General features: G+C 36.3%; 1 long non-coding RNA gene across 1 annotated transcript; it reads left to right on the top strand.

The window, feature by feature from the left end:
* The first annotated feature begins 994 nt into the window (after positions 1 to 994).
* Positions 995 to 23135, top strand: LOC123632185. Its single transcript, XR_006733286.1, has 3 exons — positions 995 to 1057; positions 13586 to 13615; positions 23066 to 23135. It is a non-coding gene; the product is annotated as an uncharacterized LOC123632185 (long non-coding RNA).
* The last annotated feature ends 156 nt before the right edge of the window (positions 23136 to 23291 follow it).

The following is a 23291-nucleotide window of genomic DNA, read 5'->3' as shown; positions in this document are numbered from 1 at the left end:
CCCTGCTGCTAAGGAACCAGTATCTGCAGTGACGCAGGAGGGTGCGCAGGAAGTGCCCTCTAAGTGTATTCGGTGACTCACGTCCATTTGTTCTCCAGCTCACGGCAGTTTGCTCATTAGCATTGGTGCTGGGAGCTAATGGATACTCAGTAGGAAGTAATTTTTCTTTGTAAATGTCTGTTGTAAAAAGACATGAAAACCCAACGAGTGCTCTGTTTCTGACAAAGTTTTCCAAGGCCGACAGTGATTGTGTTTTGAGAGGTCTGGTTATGGGCTTCAGTGGTGAATTTCATGTTCTTAGAATTATCTTCATCCTAAAATAGGCTTTCCATCACCAAAAAGAAAAAAATAAAGGAAGTGTAGAGTAAGTAAATCTAAGGCAAAGAGGTTGTATTTGTCTTTATTGTCTGTTTCTTTTTAAAATTATTTGAAGGAATTTTTAAAATGCCCTCTATTTATTACGTATCCAAGCACCCAGTGGTGTGTTGGTAAATGTTTAACTGTCTGTGGGGAAAAAGAAAAGGCCCTGATTTCCATTGTTTGCTGATTTCCATGGTGTGCATACTCCCACCATGGCCAACTTCAAGCTACGACATGATTCTCTGAATGCAAAATTGGGAAAAGTTGGGAACAATTAGCTCCCCTGTAAGCTGGTTAACAGCAGTCTCAACAAGCCCCACCACCCTCTCAATGCAAATGAGGTTCATCTTAATGTGGAATGAAAAATCACCATCTATTCTCACAGAGGATACCCATAAAATCAAAGTATGATTCTGTTTGGCTAAAGGCCACCTATATATGAATTTATGTAATTTTGTCAAGTTTCTGCTTTTATCATTCTCATTCCTGACTCATTCAGTTCTCTTAGGTTTCTCTAGTTATCCTAGGAGTAATATTTAAAAGATTGCAGAAATGGTCAACTCACTTCAAATAAAAACTGTGGTGTCCTCTGATCTTAAGCAGTTTTTAAAAAATTTCTTTGCAAAATAAGACTCTTGCACCGTGGCACGAAACCCTGGACACACCAACCATGTGGAGCAGCTTATTGCCTGTCATGGTAAGTTCTTCAGAATTTTGTTTTGTATCCAAATGTTTGATGCTTTTGGTGGTGATTATTTTTATGAAAGTTGTAAGAGGAGGTGATATATTTCTAGAAGTATATGAAGACTATATGTCTTTGCTTACCTTTGGAAAGTGAAGAGAAAATACTGCTATTTAAATAAATGAAAATCTAACACCTGATCAATTTAATGCCACAAATCATAAATCTATTGTATAGAAAACCAGATTGGTTACAGCTAAAGTGCTAATACCAAAATATTCTATATTAAAACTTCAAAATGCACAGGATTTTAAGACAGAAGGCAACTAAGAATAAAGATTGTGAAGCAGTCTAGCTGCATGTTCCTCAAGGCCTAGACCAGTGGGTTAGAGTCGGGCCAAGGAGCCCAACACTGCTTAGGCTAAATGCCGGTTCTGCCATCTGCTAGCTGTGTGGTCTTGGGCAAGTTGCTCATCCTTTCTGTGCTGCAGTTTCCTGCGCTAAGTAGGGATAATATTAATACTTGATTCATTGGGATATAATAACGACTAACTCCATCAATGTTTATTTACAAAGGCATCTGATAAATGACACATAAGTCTTTGCTAAATAAGTGTTTCCTAAATTAACTTAATGGACAAATTTCAAAGACTAAGAAAAACAAATGGATTAGAGAGCAAATTGAAACCTTTCAAGGGAGCTGATTTACAGAAGAAAGTGCAATTTAGTCTAATAATTACACGAGGACTCAATATTGCAACCTATTCCGCTGACCATGCAAATTAATGTTAATGTAGCACAATGAACTACAAGTGAAAAAAAAAAACAGTCTGAATTAAAGAAACTACTTCTTTCTATTTCAATCAACTTGGGGAAAAAATTCTTTTTCTCTTAATTAAAATTGCATTATTTTATTTTTTAATTAAAAAATTTTATGTTTTTATTTTTTTTAATTTCAAAATATTAGGGAGGTACAAATGTTTTTGTTACATGGATACCTTATGTAATGCTTAAGGCGATGCTTTTAGTTTGTCCATCATCAGAATACTGTTCATTGTAAAATATGATGTATGTATACCATGGAGTACCACTCAACCATAAAAACGAATGAAATAACATTTTTTGCAGCAACTTGGATGGAACTGGAGACCATTATCCTAAGTGAAGTATCTCAGGAATGGAAAATGGACACATGTACTCTCTAATAATTGGTAGCTAAACAATGGGCACAAAGAGATGTAAAGGACTTTGGAAACCAAGAAGGGGGTGGGGAGGGGACAAGGGTAAAAACCTGGGAAAAATTTCTTAAATGTGAACATTCAAGTAGTCCAAAGGGTACCCTTCTGATTATCAATAAAGACATTCATGGAACCCTAACACATTCCCATCCCCACAGCATTTAATGGCAGTGGCAGTGGCAGGGGCAGGGGAGGGAGCACAGACTAAGGCTCTAAAGAGTGCTGAGGTATTTCTAGTCATATCTGAAAACTCACTGAAAGTATCTCATGGAGCTGTGATTCACAGTTCCTGTCAAATATCAAAGTTCTGTCAAAAATCAGAGCAGGATTTAAGTCATGCATTACTGTTCTACTTTATAAAGCCCAGGTGATGATCATGAAGTAGTTCCATGCTAATGCTGAATATCAGTGCTTTGAAGAAAAGACTGGCCTATGCCCGCTATGGTGTTTGCTCTTCCTAATCCTAACCTGCCCTCTTCTGGTTCTTCCCAGTCTCTTCCTTCTGCTGACCTGCCCCTAAGCTTCAAATCTTCCCTTCTTCAACCAAAAACATTGCACCTTGTCTCTGCCAGTTTCGCAACAACCTGTTCATAAGACTTCTAGTACTACAATTGTTGACAAGAGTTTTTTAAAACAAGATTAACAAAAAAATCATTGCTAATGTCTCAGCCAGAATCTCCTTCCAGGTAATATGTTTTAGAAAGACTTTTGGAGGAATACATTCTCTTAATGATTCTAACAGTGGGAATTTTAGGCATTTGACAGACTAATAAAAAGCCTAGGGGGAATCATTTTGAGCAAGGAGGCATTTCCAAAGGAAATATGTTTTCCAATTTCCTCTTGAACCATATTACATAAATGGTCAGTTTCTTTACCTGGTAGGTTTTTCTCCCATATAAGATTCCCCAAAGTATTAAACATTTCCCCAAGTTCATCTAGCTTTACCATTCATTTAGAATTTTTCACCTTTACAAGGCTTAAATACTATTTTTGCCATTTATTTGCTTCTTTGTATTTTGTAACATCTAATAGGTCAAATGAAAATGAGAGATCTGACTCTCAAGCCACATTGGATAACAAAATAGAACTTAGGCAAACCAGCTGGGAAATAGACACTTCTCCCATTCTTTAGACATATGTATCTTTTAAATGTATAATAACAACAATTAAATCATATAAGCATAATTATGATCATTGTAAAGATTCACTTTGGCATAAAATAGCAAGAACCACAAACTAGGGAATACTCATCACGTGAAGGCTCAGCATGTGTCTATCTCACGTGTCATCTCGTAGCATCTCCCAGCAACCAAGTGAGCAAGTTAAGATTTCCCAGCTGCAGGCACTGACGCTGCTGACCCATTATCTCTCCCGACTTTTTTCCTTACCAGGAGACTCCCTTACTAGGAAACTTCCTTACTAGGAAAAATTTTACCAGGATGTCCACACGTTCAGCAAAAATTTCATGTCCCAGATTCCTCATGGCCAGGGATAATGTCCTGTGTCAGCTCTGGCCAGTGAGGTGGATGTCTAGGAGGCGTGATTTCCTCATGAAAATTCAAATGCCACGCCCCTTTGGAACTCCACCCTGCTCTTCTTCTTGCCTAGAACATGGATACCATGCTTGGTGGTAGAACCATAAAGACGAAAACCACACACCAAGGGTGGTAGAGGAAATAATGGAAAATGCCCAGAATAATGATAACATGAAGGAGCAGACACACCAACCAGCTCCAAACGACCTCTCTCTAGACTTCTAGATAAATGAGAAAAATAAAGCCCTTGTTTGTTGAAGCCATTGTAGTCATATTTCTATTACATGTAGCCAAATACAACAATATCTTCTGTACTCCCTTTTTACACATAGGAAAACACAAGCTTGGAAACATTAAGCAGCATGCCCAAAGTTACAGAGCTCCAAGATTTGCACTGAGCTTTTTTCTTTGATTCAGAGCCCATGCTCTTTTCACTTTTTCATACTGCTTTTATAGACATACAGACATTCCAGGTTAAATATGAAAAAGACCAAAATCCTCATTTGAATCGTGAGGAACCCAGGGCCCAGAACCGTTAAACGATCTATCATCCTGAAAGAGTTATCAAAAGTGCTATAGAACAATCCAGTGGTCTCACCACTGACTATACTCAGAAATCACTGGGACAAAGCAGATGGAAAATTAAATGTCTTTGTTCAGAAAAAAAGAAAGTGAGATTGAGAATCCTGAGAACACAAGAAAAAAAACATACAACAACAGATTGTGTTGGCAATGGTGAGGTGCAGTGTTGCAAGAATCAGACATTTTGGTGTCACAGAGGAGGATCTGAGGATTTCCAGGAAACAGAAAAGCTGTAACTGAGGAGCACAGCCTGTGAATGACCCAGGGATGAGTTTTGCTGGGAAGGCCCTGTGATAAATTTCACTTGCATATTCTTATGCCAGGCAAGGCCAATCAAAAATTAGCTTCTAAAATTCAAAAATGCAGCATTTATGATGTATCTTTTGAATATGTTCACAGCCCAAGGCCCCTTTCTTGCTTCATAACCCTATCACTATACACATTCAGTAAAAAAAAAGTAGGTTAAGTAATGTACATAGTAACACATGCGCACACCTGCACATACGTACATAGTCACAGAAAATAACTGAAAAGTAATACATCAAAATGTCGATAGTGGTTATTTCTGGAAGCGAGGATCATGACTTATTTTTTATTTGTTCTCATTGCTTTTCTGTATTTTCTACATTTATAGCCTGAATATAAATTAGATTTATAACAGAAAAGTAAACGAAAGCATGTTTATAAGTTCATATGATGATTATATTGTACTAAGTTACAGCCAAAAGGAACAAATAGAACTTGGGACTTTTAAGTATGTTTTCATATTAAATGTCAATTTACCTCTTACAATGAACCAATGTATAAAATGTTCTAATAAAAACCATTCAACAGTTATTCTATATTTGTTCACCATCATTTTTGATGGAATGAAGAGTGAAAAATTTATCAGTCATTATAAATGATGCTTTCTTTGAAAATCAGATCATTATTATTTTGTCTAATTGTTCAAGCGATCAGCCAAACTATAACCCTATGTTATACTTGAACATACAATTGCCACACTAAAATATAATTAGGCACCTACTCTCATTGAAATAAAACCTGATTTAACTCATTAGTGCAATTATTAAGCATTAAAAATCATTTATTGGTAGCTTGTTTTAGAAAAATGCATTTAAACTAAAAGTTTCTAACCTAATGTTGAGGAAATATCCTAAAAAGAATTTTGTCTCAAAATATTTAAAGAAATCTTTTCATATAAATGATTTTGAACGTCTATGTTGAAAAATCTACTTTGAAGGAATCTCAAACTGACTAAAGAAGCCCACAGGGGCAGATGCCCCATTTCTCAACTCCTAGGCTTGGCAGGTCATATGTTCCAACTTAGGACTTTGACTCTGCTGCTAGTGACACACAGCCTTGACACAGCCTGATGTAATTTTTAGTGCTTGGTGCTGAATTGAAAGTACTGTGCCATGATGGTGAGTGTCCCTGGGGAGCAAGGTCTAGAGTTGGCTGCAGTAAGTGGCTACTGGTGATGGCAGCAGTATTGACATAACAGACAGGCTATTCCTGTGGTCACATCCTTGGCTGGTTTTGTATTCATTGGTTCCTGCCCATTCTTCTAGTCTAGTTCTTTAGGGTCCCCATCAGTTTTGTGGGAACTGCTCAACAAATATTATTCTCCTATTAAGAATGAACCAATATGTAAGAAAATGCTCATGCTTCTTAATTGGCCTGGTCGAGACTGGACCCTTGATCATGAGACACATGTGACCATACAACACAAATTATATTAGGTTAGGCAAAAGCCTTTGGATGGGCAGGAGAGGTTGTAAGAGAAAAAATGTGTATTTTGATTGGTGCAGCCAAAACATTGGACTACAGTGAATATTTGTCATTTTGGGAGCCCCAGGAGCAACACTCTTTTATCTGGTGGCAATCCTAGAATAAATGGGAATCAAGACCCCAGCTCCCAATATGGAAGCCAAAGAGGCTTCCTTCAGATCCCTGACAACCAGCACACAGGCCTAGGCTCAGCCAATCAGGTGTTTCTGCCTAAGACTTAGAATGTGGTGGTCAGGACCCACAGCCTCAGAGAAAGTCACAGATTCTTCATTACAAGTTTGGCAGAGTTGAAAGTATACCCCCAAGGCAGCAAACATCGAGGAATGGCAGAGTTGAGAGTCACAGCAGCTCATGTCGATGCAACACCACCGGCGGTGTGTTGGACTGGTCCGTAGTGCTAATGGACTTTCTTGGTGCCTGTCCATTTCCTAAGCCTGGTGTTCCAGTGTCCCATTGCTTTCCTGAGAAACCCACTTTAATTCCGACAAAGTTTCTTTGCCACATTATTTAGACAGCTGTTTTTGTTGATTGCAACCAAATATCCTGATTGTTAAAGAACCAAAGATCCAAAAGTCCTAGACTTAGTAAGTATATTTTTTTATAAACGTAAGTTTGTGGGTGTTAGAGGTAGCCTATATAAAACACTGTAGAGGTATAGTTTAACGGTCAGACAGTCCAGGGTGGTCATCTCTTCTTCCACCCTTGCTAGATGTACCACCTTACGTGAGTGTCTTAACTTGGCTGTACCTCACTTTCTTAACCTATAAAATGACAATAAAATTGTCTACCATATGTCACATAGACAGTGCGAGGCCTAGGATGTAACATATACTCCCTTAATCTTCTCTCCTAATCACAATAGCCTTCTTTTTTCTTCAGTTTTTAAAATTTTTACTTTTTGTCAGATGTTTATCCTTTGCTTTTTGCCAGATCACTTACACATCAGTGAGATATTCCCTCATTCCCTTCCTTCTGCCTGGGAACCCTTCCCTCTCTTCATCTCCTAGTTCTGTCCCTAAAGGAAGACCACCCTGATTTTCCAAGACCCGGTCAAATCCATCTATTTACATATTCACTTACAGCACTAAATTTCTCTGATGCAGAGTGATTAATTGTTCTTTCATTTAACAAGTACCTAATATATGCCAAGCACTGTTCTGGACGTGTAGTTGTCAGCGAAATAATTAAGGTCTCAGCTTCCACATATCACACCTTCTAGAGGGTGACAGCCCATAAATAAGTAGATACATTTCATTCAGGAATAAATGACATAAAGAAAATAAAAGAGGAAATGAGATTAAAGGTGATCAGATCTTTAGCTGGAATAATCAGCAAATGCTTTTCCTAAGAAATGACATTTGAACTGAAACATGGGACATTCTAGGGGAATAACATTTCAGGAAAGGGGAATAAAAAATACAAAGGTCTTAAGGCAGGAATGAGCTTGGCAAGTTTAAGGATCTCAGAGAAACTCTGACTGAAATAGCAAACAAGAATAATTTGAAATGAAGTCAGACAAAGAGAATGGAGAACACCACTATCCAATAGAAATAAAATGTGAGGCAACAATTTCTATTAATAATTTGAAATGTCTTAATAGCCATATTTTTAAAAAGTAAAAATAAATACATGAGATTAATATCAAAACTATATTTTATTTAAACCAATATATCTAAGATATTATCCTTCCAAGATGTAACAACTATTTGAAAAATTACTGACACATTTCACATTCTTTTTTTACTAAGCTTTGAAATCTGTTGTATATTTATATATACAACTCATCTCACTTTCAATCACCACCGTTATTCCAAATGCTCAATAGCCTCAAGTGGCTAGTACCTTTCATACTGTACAGCAAGGTCATAGATTAAGTTGGTCTTTTAAGTCATTGTAGAGTTAGGAATTTAAATAGAGTAAGAATCCATTGATTGGTTTTCAATGAGAGAGTAAAAAAATAAAACAGTATAAATTACTGGTAATTTTATAGATTTTTATAACATTCAAATATAAAGATGTCAGAAAATATTTTGATATAATACATGAACCTAACATTTCTGCCCCATATATAACCAATTATTAATATATTGTACCAATTATTGGGAATAATAGAATATATATACACACATTAACTAACCAATTATCACCACCAATCCAGCGGTCCAATCCACTATCGCCTCTAGTCTGGACCAGAATGTGCCTCTCTGACCCCTCTTGCCTCTCTGCAGTTTATTCTCAGTACAGCGTCAGAATAATCTTATTAAAATCTAAATCAGATAATAAAAACCATCAATGGCTCCCATCTCCCTCCCTGCATGTCCACTGGGGCCCTTCCTGCCCTGTTCCATTCCTGCCTTCATCTCATATAGATGGCCCCTTCCTTACTCTCCTTCAGCCTTTTTGGCCTTCTTGATGTTCGGAGAACACACCGGGTTTTCTCCAGTCTCGGAATTTTGCCTTTGTTTTTCTCTCTTCCACTAGATACACATATGACTCTTGTCCTTACCCCCTTCTGTTCTTTGCTCAAGTGTCACATTCTCAGTAAAGCCTTACTGACCCCTATTTAAAATTGCACCCATATATCTCACCACTCTCCATATCAGCCTCCTGCTTTATTTTTCCCCATATCATTTATTATCGTCTGATATATGTATTTTTGTTTTTTTATTTTGTTTGTTTATGACTCTGTCCACTCATAAGAATATAAACTCAATGAGGCCAGAAATTTTTTTAGGTCCTTTTTATCTCTGTAGAAATACTCAATAAATATTTGTTCAATAAAGTATCATTTGATCAATATCTTTCATCCCTACTATACTCTAAACTTCCATGAGGAAAGGGCCATTTCCTGTTTTTGCTCACAAATGTATTTCTAGGGACTAGTGTTCAATAAATATGGAATTACTTTCTAAAAACTTGATAAATATGTATTAAACAAATAAGTAAATACACTCATCCCCCTATATTATATAGTATAAAAAAATCATTTTTCATGATAATTGAGCAAAATGGCAATTTAAGAAAAATAGTATTGTAATCAGGAATTAAATAGGCTCCAGCACATCAGAGAAATATTACTTGGCTTATTTTTACTTTTCTCCAATTGTAGCAGCCCTATTTCAAGCATTTGAAAATTAATCTAGTATCAGAGATCATCATTATTCATCTCAGACGAAAAGAATTTATTATGAAATAAAAAAAGTGAATACTCCAAGTAAAAAATGCTCAAGTAGCTATCAACCATTCCTGTCTAGATAAATGAATTTTTTCTTTAAAAATTGAAGATTTCGATTTAGTTTCTTTTCTATTTTTACCTAAATCTGTCCCATCTCTTAATGTTTAATTTGTTAAAAATGCAGTTAAAGTAATTTTATAAACGATATTCAAACTTGTATATGATTCATGGCATTTTGTCACATAATGATTTTTTCAGAACTGAAAACAATAAAAGATTTAATAACATGCCCTGCTTCTCCGTCACTGTCATTAAGACATACATATTGGGTAATTTTTTCCGAGTGTTGAGAGGGATTTACACTTTTCCACTCACACTGTGCTTTGCTTTCAGCTAATAGAATGCATTAGCAAGGGGTTGGCTGAGGCTAAGGGTGCAAGCATGACTAAATAAACTGGCCCACACAGGAACTGCATTCATGGACGTGACTTCATTCATGTGGTGCTTTAATCAACTGAATTAGACAACCACAGTTAATTAAAGATCTAAACCTCTCTAACACTTGCATGCCTCTAACCTACAAATCAATCTGTTCATTGTCTCTCTGCATCACTGAAACACTTTTGGTTCAGGGATGGGTTTAATTAATAGCCAATACCATAGAACAGCCATAAAAATTATGTCATGTAGTTTTTCCTTACTATTTTACTCAGCACAACAACAGCATGCAAAGAAAATTTTTGCCTTCCCAAAATGACAATATCATGACTGAGTGGAACAGCAAAATTAACACAAAGAGCAACAACATGAGCTGATTGACTTGAAGAAGCAGCATAGTGGGTTTCAGACCCTTGGGGATTCTGCCTCTGACTGCTGTGTGACCCTTGGGCAACTTGGCTTCTGTCAGCCATAATATTCTCATCTAACAAAATGGAGTAATGATATCACAATGACAATTAAATGGCCTGATGAATGCTAAGTGCCTGGTATAGAGTAATCACTCAATGTACTTTACTATTATTACTCTGGGAGCTGTTTCAAGTTCAGATTAGAAGAGATGGAGAATGAAGGTGAACTAGCAAGAGGGGTGTTGTAAAAATCCTGGTCTGAAGCAATGAGACAGTCCCTCTCCCTCCTGCCCAAGTAAATCTGAGAGACACTGAGGAGGCAGAATTGGCAAGTGTCTGCCATGTTTTGGCAGTGGGTAGGGAAATACAGGGAAGAAGAGTCTACAGTGGCTTTCACGAGAAAGATATTCCTCTATAGAGTTCTGGAAGAGGGGAAGATGACAAAGCCAGCGAAGGTTACGTGAATATTGTCTTTGTGTTAGAACCCAGTGTTCCCAGGCTCTGGGCTCTGAGTCCCTGGGAACTAGATTTATCATAGTATATATGTAAATCTATGTGAACTCCAACCTATCTTTGTCAATAAAATAAATGCTATTCCCCTCATATATTTTACCACTTTTTTTCTAATTCATGTCAATACTGTAGTATTAATAAATTACAAATTCTTACACAGACTTTTCTAAAAAGTAACATTTTGTTATTATTTATATTTTTTAATTGCCAAATATCCTAAGTCGTGTTTTGGTAGATGGGCCAGAATATAACTCTTCCTTTTTATTTTCTTTAAGAAGAGTGTCCTCATTCTTGAAAATAATGCTAATTAGTGCATACTCAGTTCTTGACAACCACTTTCCAAATTCAGAAACTTTCCTGATTATTTGAGATTTAATAAATACAGCTATTGAGAGGGAAGCATGGACTACTCTGCTGCATCTCAACAATGTCATATTTGTTTGGTAATTGTTTTGCTTTGCATCAAGTATTTCAGTTGCTGTGACTGTTCCTATCAATATTTATACACAGCTGGACATAATTCTTCAGTGCTTATTTCTCTGTTAAAACTTCTACTCAACTCAAAAGGCTTCCAATAAATACTTGAGTGGAGATTCTTCCAGGTAATTGCAATAGAATCTGTATTCCCCTGTGAAAGGACTTAGCCTGATGAGTTAAGAGGAAACTAACATTAATCTGGAAACAGAGGGAAATGCTAAATAGAGAGATGAGTTGTAAACACTGCCTGCCTGCCCTCCTGCCATTTTGACACACCCGGGACATTAGTCATTGGCTCTGCATTTTCAGTTAGGTTGTACATAGCAAAGAAAAGTTGATATTATCCAAGTCAGTAAGGACATGGGGAAATAATTGCTACCAGCTCATCTTTCACCACCAACCCATTTCACAGCCTATTTAATAACTCTCCAAGAAAGAAATTGAGTAAGAAAAAATATTCAACAATTACTTGAATAGGATGACAGTTTTACTTATTTTATTTATTTATCTTTTCCTGGAGGTCCAAGACAACAGTATTTTCTAGCCTAAGTCAATTAGAGTGTGCATTCCCCTTCCCCACCCACCCCCAACCACCACTACTCTACACACACACACACACACACACTCACGCACGAACACCACACTCACTTTTTTGTTTAGAAAAATATTGGTGCAGTTTAATGTTTGTTTTTACCACATGGTATGCGTTTTCTGCTCTACAGCTGTGCTTTTCAAAACCAAGGTCAATGCTTGTGGGCTTTTACTCTTGGAGAAAATAGCAGAGACGAATTTGAAACAAGGTCCTACTGCTCTACCAGAAGTCTAAGTAATAGCAGAGGCCCCAAGTATAGCAGAAAACTTAGACAAGTAAGAGCTGTGAGGCCAGGTTTAAATTCAGCTATCCCACAACTGCTGCCTAACCTGAAGCCAGTCACTTTGGTAATGTGGGCCTCTGATCACTGACACGAGATGAAAGGCTAACAGTAGACAGTATCCACAGTTTTTTGAAGCTATGGAATTCATTGCTTCTCTGTGCTGCCTGCCAATTCATTCAAGCTTCTGCACCTTTGATATTTTCTCAGACAGGAGCCAGCCAGGCTCAGTATTGTCCTGATCCTGAGAAACTGATTAGACCTCACATTAAAAATTACAAGTGTAGAACCTTTCTGCATTTGCCTTACCCGATGATGAGAACCTAATTCAAACACTTCTTTTGCCAAAGAAGTATGTGTAAAAAAATGCATGTGAAAATCTGAGTAGAATGAAAGTATACATGCATGCTGTATCAAAACTCCTGGTGAACTCAGAAAGATCAGTGAAATACCTGAAATACTTATTGAAGGGAAAATTGGAATAAATGACTCACTCAGTCAAGAGTGTTAGTCGGGGAGTTTAAAACAGAGCAATAATTACCAAAGTGTGTTCCACAAGATGTTAAATGTGTCCCTGTTAAAAGCAAAAAGGAAAGGGTAGTTATTGTAGTCAAATTAGTTTGGAAATAGATGAGTTAAATAAGCTAAACATTCCCCCCCCCCCCCCGCCCGCAGGACCTCTGAGAATATAGTATTTAGCCTTTCCAAACTCACTGGCCATGAAATTCTTCTTTCCCAGAACATTTCATGGAGTCGCTATGAAAGAAAAACCCTACAGGGTATACTGCCTGAGATAAATTAGGTAAAAAATATATTAAAGAAACATGTCAGTCTGCTCTCTGATATTCACTAATGAATTGACATATCGTCTTTAAGAAATACAACCAAATTTGATGTCTGCTTGAGATTTTATTCGTCCTGAAATAAAACCATTTGTCTCAAAATGACATTTGTCAAATGTCTAAATGGCTCTCAAAATTCCTACTATCATATTCCAACACAAATACGTTATATGCACTTTTTGAAAGTGGGCTTTGATATTTATTGACTGATGAATTAAATAGAAATAGAAGAAAAATGATTTTTTTTAAAGTGATCTATGTTTGTCTTCTGTGGAATTTTTTCCATCTTTTTAAAAAGAAGTTTCTTGGCCAATTCTGGCATCTCTCGGGAAGCTACAAGCCAGGGTAAACCAGGAGACTGCTATAACACTTCATTCTTATGCATCATTTGAAAGGCATGTATGCTTTGTTTGATTCCAATGACACTAGACATCCTGAGAATGGGGGTTATGTTAGGACCCCGTACATGATGCCTCGTCTCATCATTTAGGCTTCATGAACAAAGAAACCTTGTAAAAGAGAGAAATTATGTTTTGGAATGAGGTGTCTCACTTTGTGAGTAAGTTGAAGAAGACTTCAAGCCTATAATCGAAAAGATGAGAGTAAGTCTATAAAACAACACCCTTATTTTAAAAAAATTGAGGTTTATTTGTTTGTTTGTTTTTTGCAGATGTAATAGTGAGAAGGCTGCCCATGATCTGTAAGTATATGAAGTACTACTATAAAAATGAGCAAATCCTCTCTAAGACTCAAACTAAAGGAAAAGGCTCAAAGTTAGTATGCTAAAGAGATTTTTTAGGAGGGTATTTTTGGGTAGAATGTAACAGTTTAAGCCTAAACAACATTCACCTGTGTCTGGTAGGGCTCTCAGGTGTGTCTGCGGGGGAGTATTAAAGGGGAGACTGAAACTCCTCCTGGTTTGTAAAACTACAGAAAAAAGGAACTGAGAAACACAGATTTGGTTCAAGGAAAATACGCCAGAACCAAAGGCAAGATATAACTGTAGAGCAATACAATGTCAGTCACTCAGATTCTCCTCACTTCAGCGGTTGCAGACTCATGGCCAAGTACTAGCATATGGAGGTACCCACCAAAGAACAATATAACCAAGAACAGCTGGGACAGATAGCACACAAGGTAACCCCAGCGCTGGGCTGTTCTTATCCCCCACTGCAGGAGATACTGGTGGCTAATGCTAAGACAGATTCATCAACACATTTGGCAATAGGCACCTTGGACACAGACACTTACTTCTAGAATCATTTCCATAGGGTCGCAGTGGCAGCAAAGCTGCTGTTTTTAATACCAGAAGGCAGGAGACATACTACATTGGGTTAGGGTAAGAAAGAAAGAAAAAGTAGCCTAGGATGCCACTGGGTAGCTAAAAGGATAAATTTTCTGATTGTAGATGACATACATCTTAAGAATGCTGTAATTGTTTAGTAGAAATGTAAGGGGTGGTCTGGAGTTCTCACATAGTAAATAGGAGCAGGGCCAGAGAAATACCAGCGTGCAACAATCATAATATTCTATTTTTATCCCCATACTGGTGTGGCCTGAGAATCGAGAATTACGTAAAAAAGGATTGCATAATGTTGAAACTGCTTGTCCTGGAATAGAGTGCTGGCTGGCTGTGGTAGTCTTTATAAACAATGGAAAATCTCATTTAATCGAATTGGCTTAAGTTTGGTCCATTGTAAGAGGTTGTGAATTTGATAACCTGTTAAGGTCATCTCCCTAATCACCACAAATGTCCTCATGAATATTGCATTTTTTTCCACCTGATTTCCAAATATCAGAGCACTTTGGCTTATTCTTAGTTAAGGTTTATTATTTCTAAGCTGTATAGTCTAGAGGATGATAAAAAAATCATTCAAAATAACCAAGATGATCATCTACTTGAGTATTTTTAATATTGGCAAATAATTTTCACAATGATAGTCCATATTTTATAGCATGCTAGGTTTTTTCAGTTTCTCCATTTGATCATATTATCTCATAGGAAGAGGTAAGATATAAGAAAACAAATTTAACTGGCCAAGGACAAGCAATTACTGAGTGATAAAGTTGGGTCTACAACTGATAACTCTGAACCACTTGTTCAAGCCAAATCATTGAATCACACCAAACCACCTTCTCTTCAGCACTTTCTCCCAGTCCTTGAGTCACTTCGGCAAGTTCAAATGTTATCCCTACTCCACCAAAAAAAAAAAAAAAACCCTAAAACAATGGGCTTCCCTAAGCTGTATTACCAAGAAAAAAACCCAAGTAGTTAAATCTTCCTAGCAGTTTAAATTCTTTCAAAGTAAAAGGTGATTTTTGACTTTGAGTTTTCAAACTTTGCTTTATTAATGTCTCTAACAAAATGAATGCCAACATTGGTTTATTTGTTTCTCTTCTGGATGTTCTTACAAAACACTCAGTGGAGTGTTCTTCTCCAAGTGGTAATGCTGTTCTTTCCATGAATTGCACAACCCAACCACCCAGCCAGAGGACAGAGAAAGTGTCCCCCATAGAGCTCCATTTGCCCTGGGATTTTATGCCTCTGGCACAAGGAATGACTACGTTTAATAAAGACTAATTCACTACAGGATAGAAATAGACAATAGAGGGGGGAAATTTTTCACAATAGTTTATTTTCTTCTTTCTTGAAGAGGCAAATATAAAAGTTATTTCTGTTGTTGACCAGTCATACAGACACACATTCACACACACAAATGTATCCAATCTACTTCCTAATAAAAGTAATCTCAGTCTCAATCAAAAGACTCTCTATATGACTTGTTTTTAAATATCAACTTAAATAACAAAATCTAATGCAATTTGAGCTAAAGTCAGAAATTACAAGAGTGACAAAGGTGCCCATCACACTATGATATCTGGAAGTTCCCAGTTTGCGTTACATTTCACTGGTGTAAGAGTTTATACATCCTCAACACAAAAGAAACTACATGGACATTATTATTTATCTTCTCTTTAAAAATGAAATATGCTATAATGCTTCCTTTTCTTGATATCGTCCAGCATATGAATAAACTCATAGTAGCTTTGAATTATCATATATTTTTATTTTTGTTTCTTCAATTCCCTTATGGCTATACTTTAATATAACTTTATTAAATTTAGGGGACAGTTTTGGAAGTATGATCTGATACATCCAAAGAAACCTCCTATTGAACTCATCCAAAGAATACAAGAAATGACATTCTTAAACCTTTGCAAAGGATGCTGCAAATCATACATGAGTCTTTGGCTTTCTCCATGATTACACTTGACAGAATTGTCTAAACCAAAATGCCCAGGAAAATGAGAAGTTCCTTTGACCTACATATAAAATGCTTTAAAAGACAGTTTATATGGGAATATAGGCACATATATGTATAATATATCTGCTATATATGCATACATATATATTTGCAGGTATATAGACATTTAAAATATTCTTTTCTGATAAACTTTCTCTTTGTGATTTTCCTCATCAAATAGACAATACAATTTTATTCCATCATAGAGTACATGTGAGAAATCTCTTAAAAGACTTTAGGTCGCACCGAATGTAACAGAAATTCATTTATATCATTTTTCCTAAGCAACCGCTATAAAACTAACCTTTTTATTCATTCAAAATCCCCTTGCCTTACTTCCTAAGCCACCTAGAATTTTGAAGGCCTAGAATTTGAGTCCTGGATTTTCAACTAGCAACATTTAAGGTGTCTACTCCTACAGGTAGAATCCTAGAACTGACCTCATGGGCACGTGGTAATTATACAGCAGGGTTTTTGCCTTGGGATTAGAGGGGCAGGAGGCCGTTATATTAAGTGACATAAGCCAAACACAGAAAGACACATATCACATGTTCTCACTCAGATGGGGGAGCTAAAATAGTGGATCTCATGAAAATAGAGTAGCTTGGCAGTTAACAGAGCCCAGGAAGGGGGATAAGAGGGATGGAAGAATAAAAAAAGAATATAAATGTATTTATTGCCACTGAACTGTACACTTAAAAATGGCAAGTTTTATATGTATATTTTCCCTCAATAAAAAAAATGTGTATAAATAGCCTAGCTTCAGCAGCAACCACTGTGGGCAGTCAGCAAGCAGAAATGGGAAAACTTAAGAATCTCTTTTGCTCCCTCTGCTGGCTGGTTTCATAGACTAAAGAGCAGGTGCTTTGATCTCTTTCCATTTTAGCAGCCTCAGAAATGCTCATGTATTTTAATTTTTCCAGACTTTCAGAATTTGGGTGTCAGGACTTGTCTATTTGGTTTTTTATGACTGAGTTGTTAGATCTTTGCTTTCCTAAATTATAAATAAGTTAAATATTAGACAGCAAGAGATACCATGAGTATGGAAGTTCCATTAGATTAACAGTTCAGAGGTTATTGAGCATGACGCAAAAGAGAACATATGACATCCTCTTCCTAAAGTAATATGATCTCAAGGAGGGAAAAGACACATAAATAAAATTACCCAAGAACAGGGCAGGATATAATTAAGGACTAAACTTTACGGTATTGAATGCATGTTGTAGAGTTCAGAAAGTAGAAACATTTCATAAACAAGAGAAAGGAGTTGTGCTGAAACTCAACAATGAGTGGTACAGAACACAAGCTAGAAGGTAATAGGAGTGGTTGTTGCAGGAGCAAGATACAGTGTCATCACTAATCTACTCCTTTGACTTCTTCCCCCAAACACAGCCTTCTTCCCATACATGTAACTGCAAAACAAAGCAATAGCAACAATAGACTACTCATACCTGACTTAATGAAATTGTCTTTATTCCAAATAAAACATGCATCCTCTCCCCCAAAATGAATATCCACAGTCATTTAGTCACCTCAGTTATCCTTGAGGGATATTTAGTCCTCTATCTAGTTCAGTCATAAGCCAGATTTGATATCCTGCTACCAATGAATCAAATAATAAAGTTAAATCACTCTCTATAAAATACTAGAGAAAGACTAGAAGGAAGACATACAGAGATTACTACAAAGCCCTTTCTCAATGGCACAAGTCTTTTCCTTTACTGAAGGAGCTCTGGGTCTATGATCTGAATCAGGTCAGGCAAGGTGGGAAGGACCGTGAATACCTGATGGGGTGAGTCACTCAGTTCACTGCCAAATCTAGAGGGTTTTTAAGTGGGACCTTAGTGGGCCATCATCAGTTTGAGCTCCAGAATCCCCATGATCAACTAGCCACTTCCAGAGTTTTCTGCTTGTTAAACTTTATCCCCGTCACTCTCGCCCTGGTGATTGTTATGGGAAACACATCACCTTGCTTGGCCAATTAACTGTTGCTGTTTGGCCTCAGTCAATACAGGATGCCAGAGTATCTGGTAGTATCATTCCAGCCTAGAGATAGTAACCACTGCAGTCAAGAATTCCACACTCCCCTTCCCAATGAATTTCTTAACATCTGGTGCAGGAAGTGTTTTTGATATCCTCTTGCCAAATAAAGTTAGAGGATACCCAATCTCCCTAAATTCTTTGGATTTATCTTTATGCAAGATTCCAATTTATTTCTGGCATTTCAGCTTCATTTGGCATACTCCATTGATGAGTCCAGGCTTCAGGCAATCAGCTAAATAATCAATTAGAATCACTTCCAGGTGCTCAAGCGAGTACATTGCATCTATTTATTTCTGCAGTTACTGATGCATTTATTCATTCATTCAACAATATTTATTCAGTATTTACTGAGTATCACAGAATATTCTAGGCACTGAAAATATAGCATTGGACAAAACAAACAGAACTTTCTGGCTTCTTGGAGTCTACAGTTGATGGGAGTGTAGGGAAGACAATAAACAAATATTTTTAAATATATAGTGCATTAGAACAGCAATCCCCAACCTTTTTGGTACAAGGGACTGATTTCATCGAAGACAATTTTTCCACGGACCAGGGGTAAGGGGATGGTTTTGTGATGATTCAAGTGCATTACATTTATTGTACAGTCAAACCTCTCTGCTAATGATAATCTGTATTTGCAGCCGCTACCCAGTGCTAACATCACCGCCTCAGCTCCACCTCAGATCATCAGGCATTAGATTCTCATAAGGAGCCGCAACCTAGATCCCTCGCATGCACAGTTTACAGTAGGGTTCATGCTCATATGAGAATCTACTGCCTCTGCTGATCTAACAGGAGGAGGAGCTTATGCAGTGATGCAAGTGATGAGGAGCAGCTGTAAGTATAGATGAAGCTTCGCTCCCTCACCCACTGCTCACCTCCTGCTGTGCACAGTTCCTCACAGCCCATGGACCAGTACCAGTCCACGGCCCCAGGGTTGGGGATCACAGCATTAGAGGTAGTAGGTGCTCTAGAAAGAAACGTAGCAGGGTAAAGGATATTGGGAACATTGGGGCATGTAATTTTAAGTAAGGGGGATCATATTAGGTACATACATCTGAGAAAATGGCATTGTGAGCTAGTGGAAGAAGAATTATTAGTGTTATGCTTTAGATGAACTCATGGTTTTGGAAATAAAAGTGAATACAAGTCTCATTTTCCTCATCCTTACAACTCAGTTGTAAGTTTGTTGGCAAATAAGCTAAAGATTACCAACATTTTACATTAACAAACACTACATAGTGACCAGTTTATCACTGGTTCTTTAAAGTTTATGGAATATGAGAATTCAAACCAGTTCTTTCCATCTTAGTCAACTCATAGCAAGCTTATCCATTGTCTGATATAGTTCTTCCTAATCACCCCAAACTATGATGGAATTATCATTGTGAGCCAAGTGTGTATTATAAAGCAGGAATATAATGTTAAGACTTAAGCACCCTATCAAGAGTAATTAAGATTTCTTTTCAAATAAGGTGTTAATCTTCAAAGACCTTGTAAAAAATCCTAGCAACATCTTCCAACTTGTCAATAAATGTATATGTTTTGGCTTTTCTATTTTTTAACTGGCATGCTTAAAGGAAACATCCAAGTCATAGCTTTTGAATGGGAAAATTAATTACTGATTTCCCTCTAAGCAAATGATTCAATTAAAGCTATATTCTGAGAGAATGTTTAGTTTAAGAAACTGAATATACAAACCCATTTTTTGTTTAAAAATTTTGTGGTTCATCTCAATTATCAGAGCAGGCAATAGCCTGTGGTAACTATAAATAGGTTATCATGTGGAATAAGCACACACTAATAAACTAACTAATAAACGCCAATTACCCCTTTTTTATATACCAAAGCCTGATTGAAAAAGCCAGAGTTGCAACCTCCTGTTAATGAATGATGTGACAGAGAAATGATTTTTTTCAATAAAATTTTTCCTAACGTAACCTACTTTTTTTAAGATTAATCATTACACAGGAAGATTAAGTAAATCAAGGTGGAGATGATATAACTTCTTATATCCCACTTTATTGGAAAGATTCACTTTTGATTTATTGGTTGAATCATACTAACCATTTGTTTGCTATGTACCTGTCCCTAACATTATATGAGGTTATTTATAAACATAATCTGATGCCATCATTGCAGCATTGCTATTGGGCAGGTACTATTATCCCCATTTTACAGATGAGGAGACTGAGGCTCCAATACAGATGGCCCTCCCTAAGATCATACATACAGTGAGTAAGTGGCAGAACCAGAACTGGAGTACAAACCCTTGGATCCCACTTACCACACCCCACACTGCTCCCACGGCTCCCTCTGCCAGCCTGGTACCAGAAAAATTGCCTGCAGTGTCTTTATCTCTTTTTTTATCACCTGCCTACAACATTCCCTACATTTTGGTGGAAGGGGGTGTTACTACTGATTAGGAAATGACATCCACAACAGAAAACCAGCCTGTCATGATGCAAGCACCAAATTTGCCTAGAGTATATTTAGGACTTTAATAAACAAACAAAAATATGAATAGTCATACTCAAGATTTAAACAGTGAAATTTTCTTCAGTCCTGTTTGATTTTAATAGAACATGAAGCATACAATGATTCATGCAGGTATTTGGGAAGCAGATTTTTGCTGCAAATGCTGAATAAAACACTTGTGTATATATGTTCATATATAAAATCTAATAAAACAAAATATTAATGTTTTGGCCACAACAAATATCTAAGAGCATCTATACAATTTTCTTGTGATTATATGTCACTATATCATTAATTATATTAATAGTGCTATTCCTGAAAAGACTATCAATTTCTTGGTTCTCAAGTATTATTATTATTATCAAGATGATTAATAAAACTCAGACATAATTTAGATATATCACATGTAATTTTTAGATGACAAATAACTTCTAAATAATACTCACACTGTTTCATTATTTTAAAAAGGCCCACCATAATTAGCAAGTTCTTAACATATAATATGAAAGCATTATATAATTTCAAACTTCCCTAAACCTTAAACCTGTAATTTCACATAGCCCTATAATTTTCTTACATGCTAAGGAAACCTGTTCTGGTAACCTCTTCTCATTCCAGGGAAATTTCATCACTAAAAAATATACTTCTATAAAAGACAAACCACACAAAGTGTGTTCTAATCCTTTTATATATGGAAAACAGTTTCTCTCCAGAAATAAAACCAAATGGAAAAACTCTTTTTAGGTGGAAAAAAAATACATTTTTTAAAACTTAATTTGGTCAAAACTTTTAATTTTTTCATTAAATAATTTCATTCCCTCTTTATTAAATGTTAAACCATATGTTAGAATAGGAATTGCCTCCTGGTATAATATAATTATCATGCTTAGAATCCTCAAATTTCCCTCTTGGGAGGATGTAAGAGGCTCCAAATTAAGAGTAGAGCTCTATGAACTTCCTTATAGCAGTTTATAAGTCTCCTTGAGCTCTGTCTTTAAAGGACTCAGGATAAAAATAGAATAGACTGACAAATAAGAGAAAAGCACCTGGGAGCTAGGAGCTGGACATGAGCCAGGATTAAACAGGTGCCAAAAGCAAGTTTATAACTGTGCTCACAACAATGCCTCACATCTATCCAGCACTGCACATGTTACCTCATTTAAGCTTCCAAGCTTAGATTTTCATCCCCATTTCCCCATTAGGAAACTGAGAATCACAGAGATTCAAGTGACTTGCCTAATATTACTGTCAGTACCAAGGCTAGGTCTCTAATTCCTGACAGATGTCATGCCACTGCATTGGATTCCTTCTATGAGGGAATAAATAAACAGATAAGCAGGTATGGCACATAATCCCTTCTCTGCCTAGGTAATGGTACTGTATTCCACAGAAGCATGGGCCCATATGACAGTAATGGTTAAATTAGCACTAAACTCATAGAACTGCTAGAAGAAGGGGCCTCTGAGGGGAGAAATACTAAGAACTTATGTGAAATTTTGAAAGTTTGCTATTAGGTGAATAATCAAGACATAATTGGTATGTCTTACTGATAAGGTGATCTTTTTTATAGTCATAAAATGTTTCACCTTTCCACCTCTGATCTCCTCTTCATCCATTTGCTCTGAAATATACATTGTCTGGTAGTAACACAGTCATACCAAGTTTCTTATGATTTATGGCAACATGGTGCATTTTTTCCCATCATTTTTACTTTTAACTTAGCTGTGTTCTTAAAGTGCATCTCTTGTAAATAGTACAAATTAGCATTTTATTTTGATATACTATCTAATATGACTATCTCTGCCTTTTAATTAGAGCATTTAATCCATTTACATTTAATGTAATTACTCATACAATTAAGTTTAAGTCTACCATCTTTCTATTTGTTTAATATTTATCCATCAGGGTTTTCTTTCTCTTTTTTTCTTGATTTCTTTTTAATTAATCCAGTATTTTCATTTTGCATTGCACTTCATATTTTCTATTAACTTTTTAGCTATATATCTTTGTATTATTCTTTAGGTAGTTTCTGGAATGATTACAATATGAATCCTTAATTTATCACAGTGTACCTTGAATGAATATTATATCACATCATAGATAATGTAACAATCCTGCAACAGTATGATTCCACTTGCCTCACTCCACCTTTTATGACATTATTCTCATGTATTTTGTTTCTATATAAGTTATAACCCTTATGATACTTTGTCATTATATTTGCTTTAAATTAAACAATAGTTTTTAAAGAAATATTTTAGATAGTTTTTTAATGTACCATATATTTATAAATATATATTTATATTTTTTTCTTTTTACAGATCGGATTTCCATCTGGGACCTTTTTTTCAGCCCTAAGAATTTTCTTTAGTGTTACTTACAATGTGGGACTGCTGATGATGGATCGTCTCAACTTTTGCACGTCTGAAAAAAGTCTTAAGTTAACTTTCATGTTTGAAAAATATTTTTGTTGAGTATTCTATTAATAGGTTGATAGTGAGGTTTTTTTTTTTTCATTTTTTACCACTTTAAAGGTGTCATTCCGTT

Source organism: Lemur catta, chromosome 2 (genome assembly GCF_020740605.2).
Source record: "Lemur catta isolate mLemCat1 chromosome 2, mLemCat1.pri, whole genome shotgun sequence".
Taxonomy (NCBI): Eukaryota; Metazoa; Chordata; class Mammalia; order Primates; family Lemuridae; genus Lemur; species Lemur catta.
This window is presented reverse-complemented; position numbering and strand designations above follow the sequence as displayed.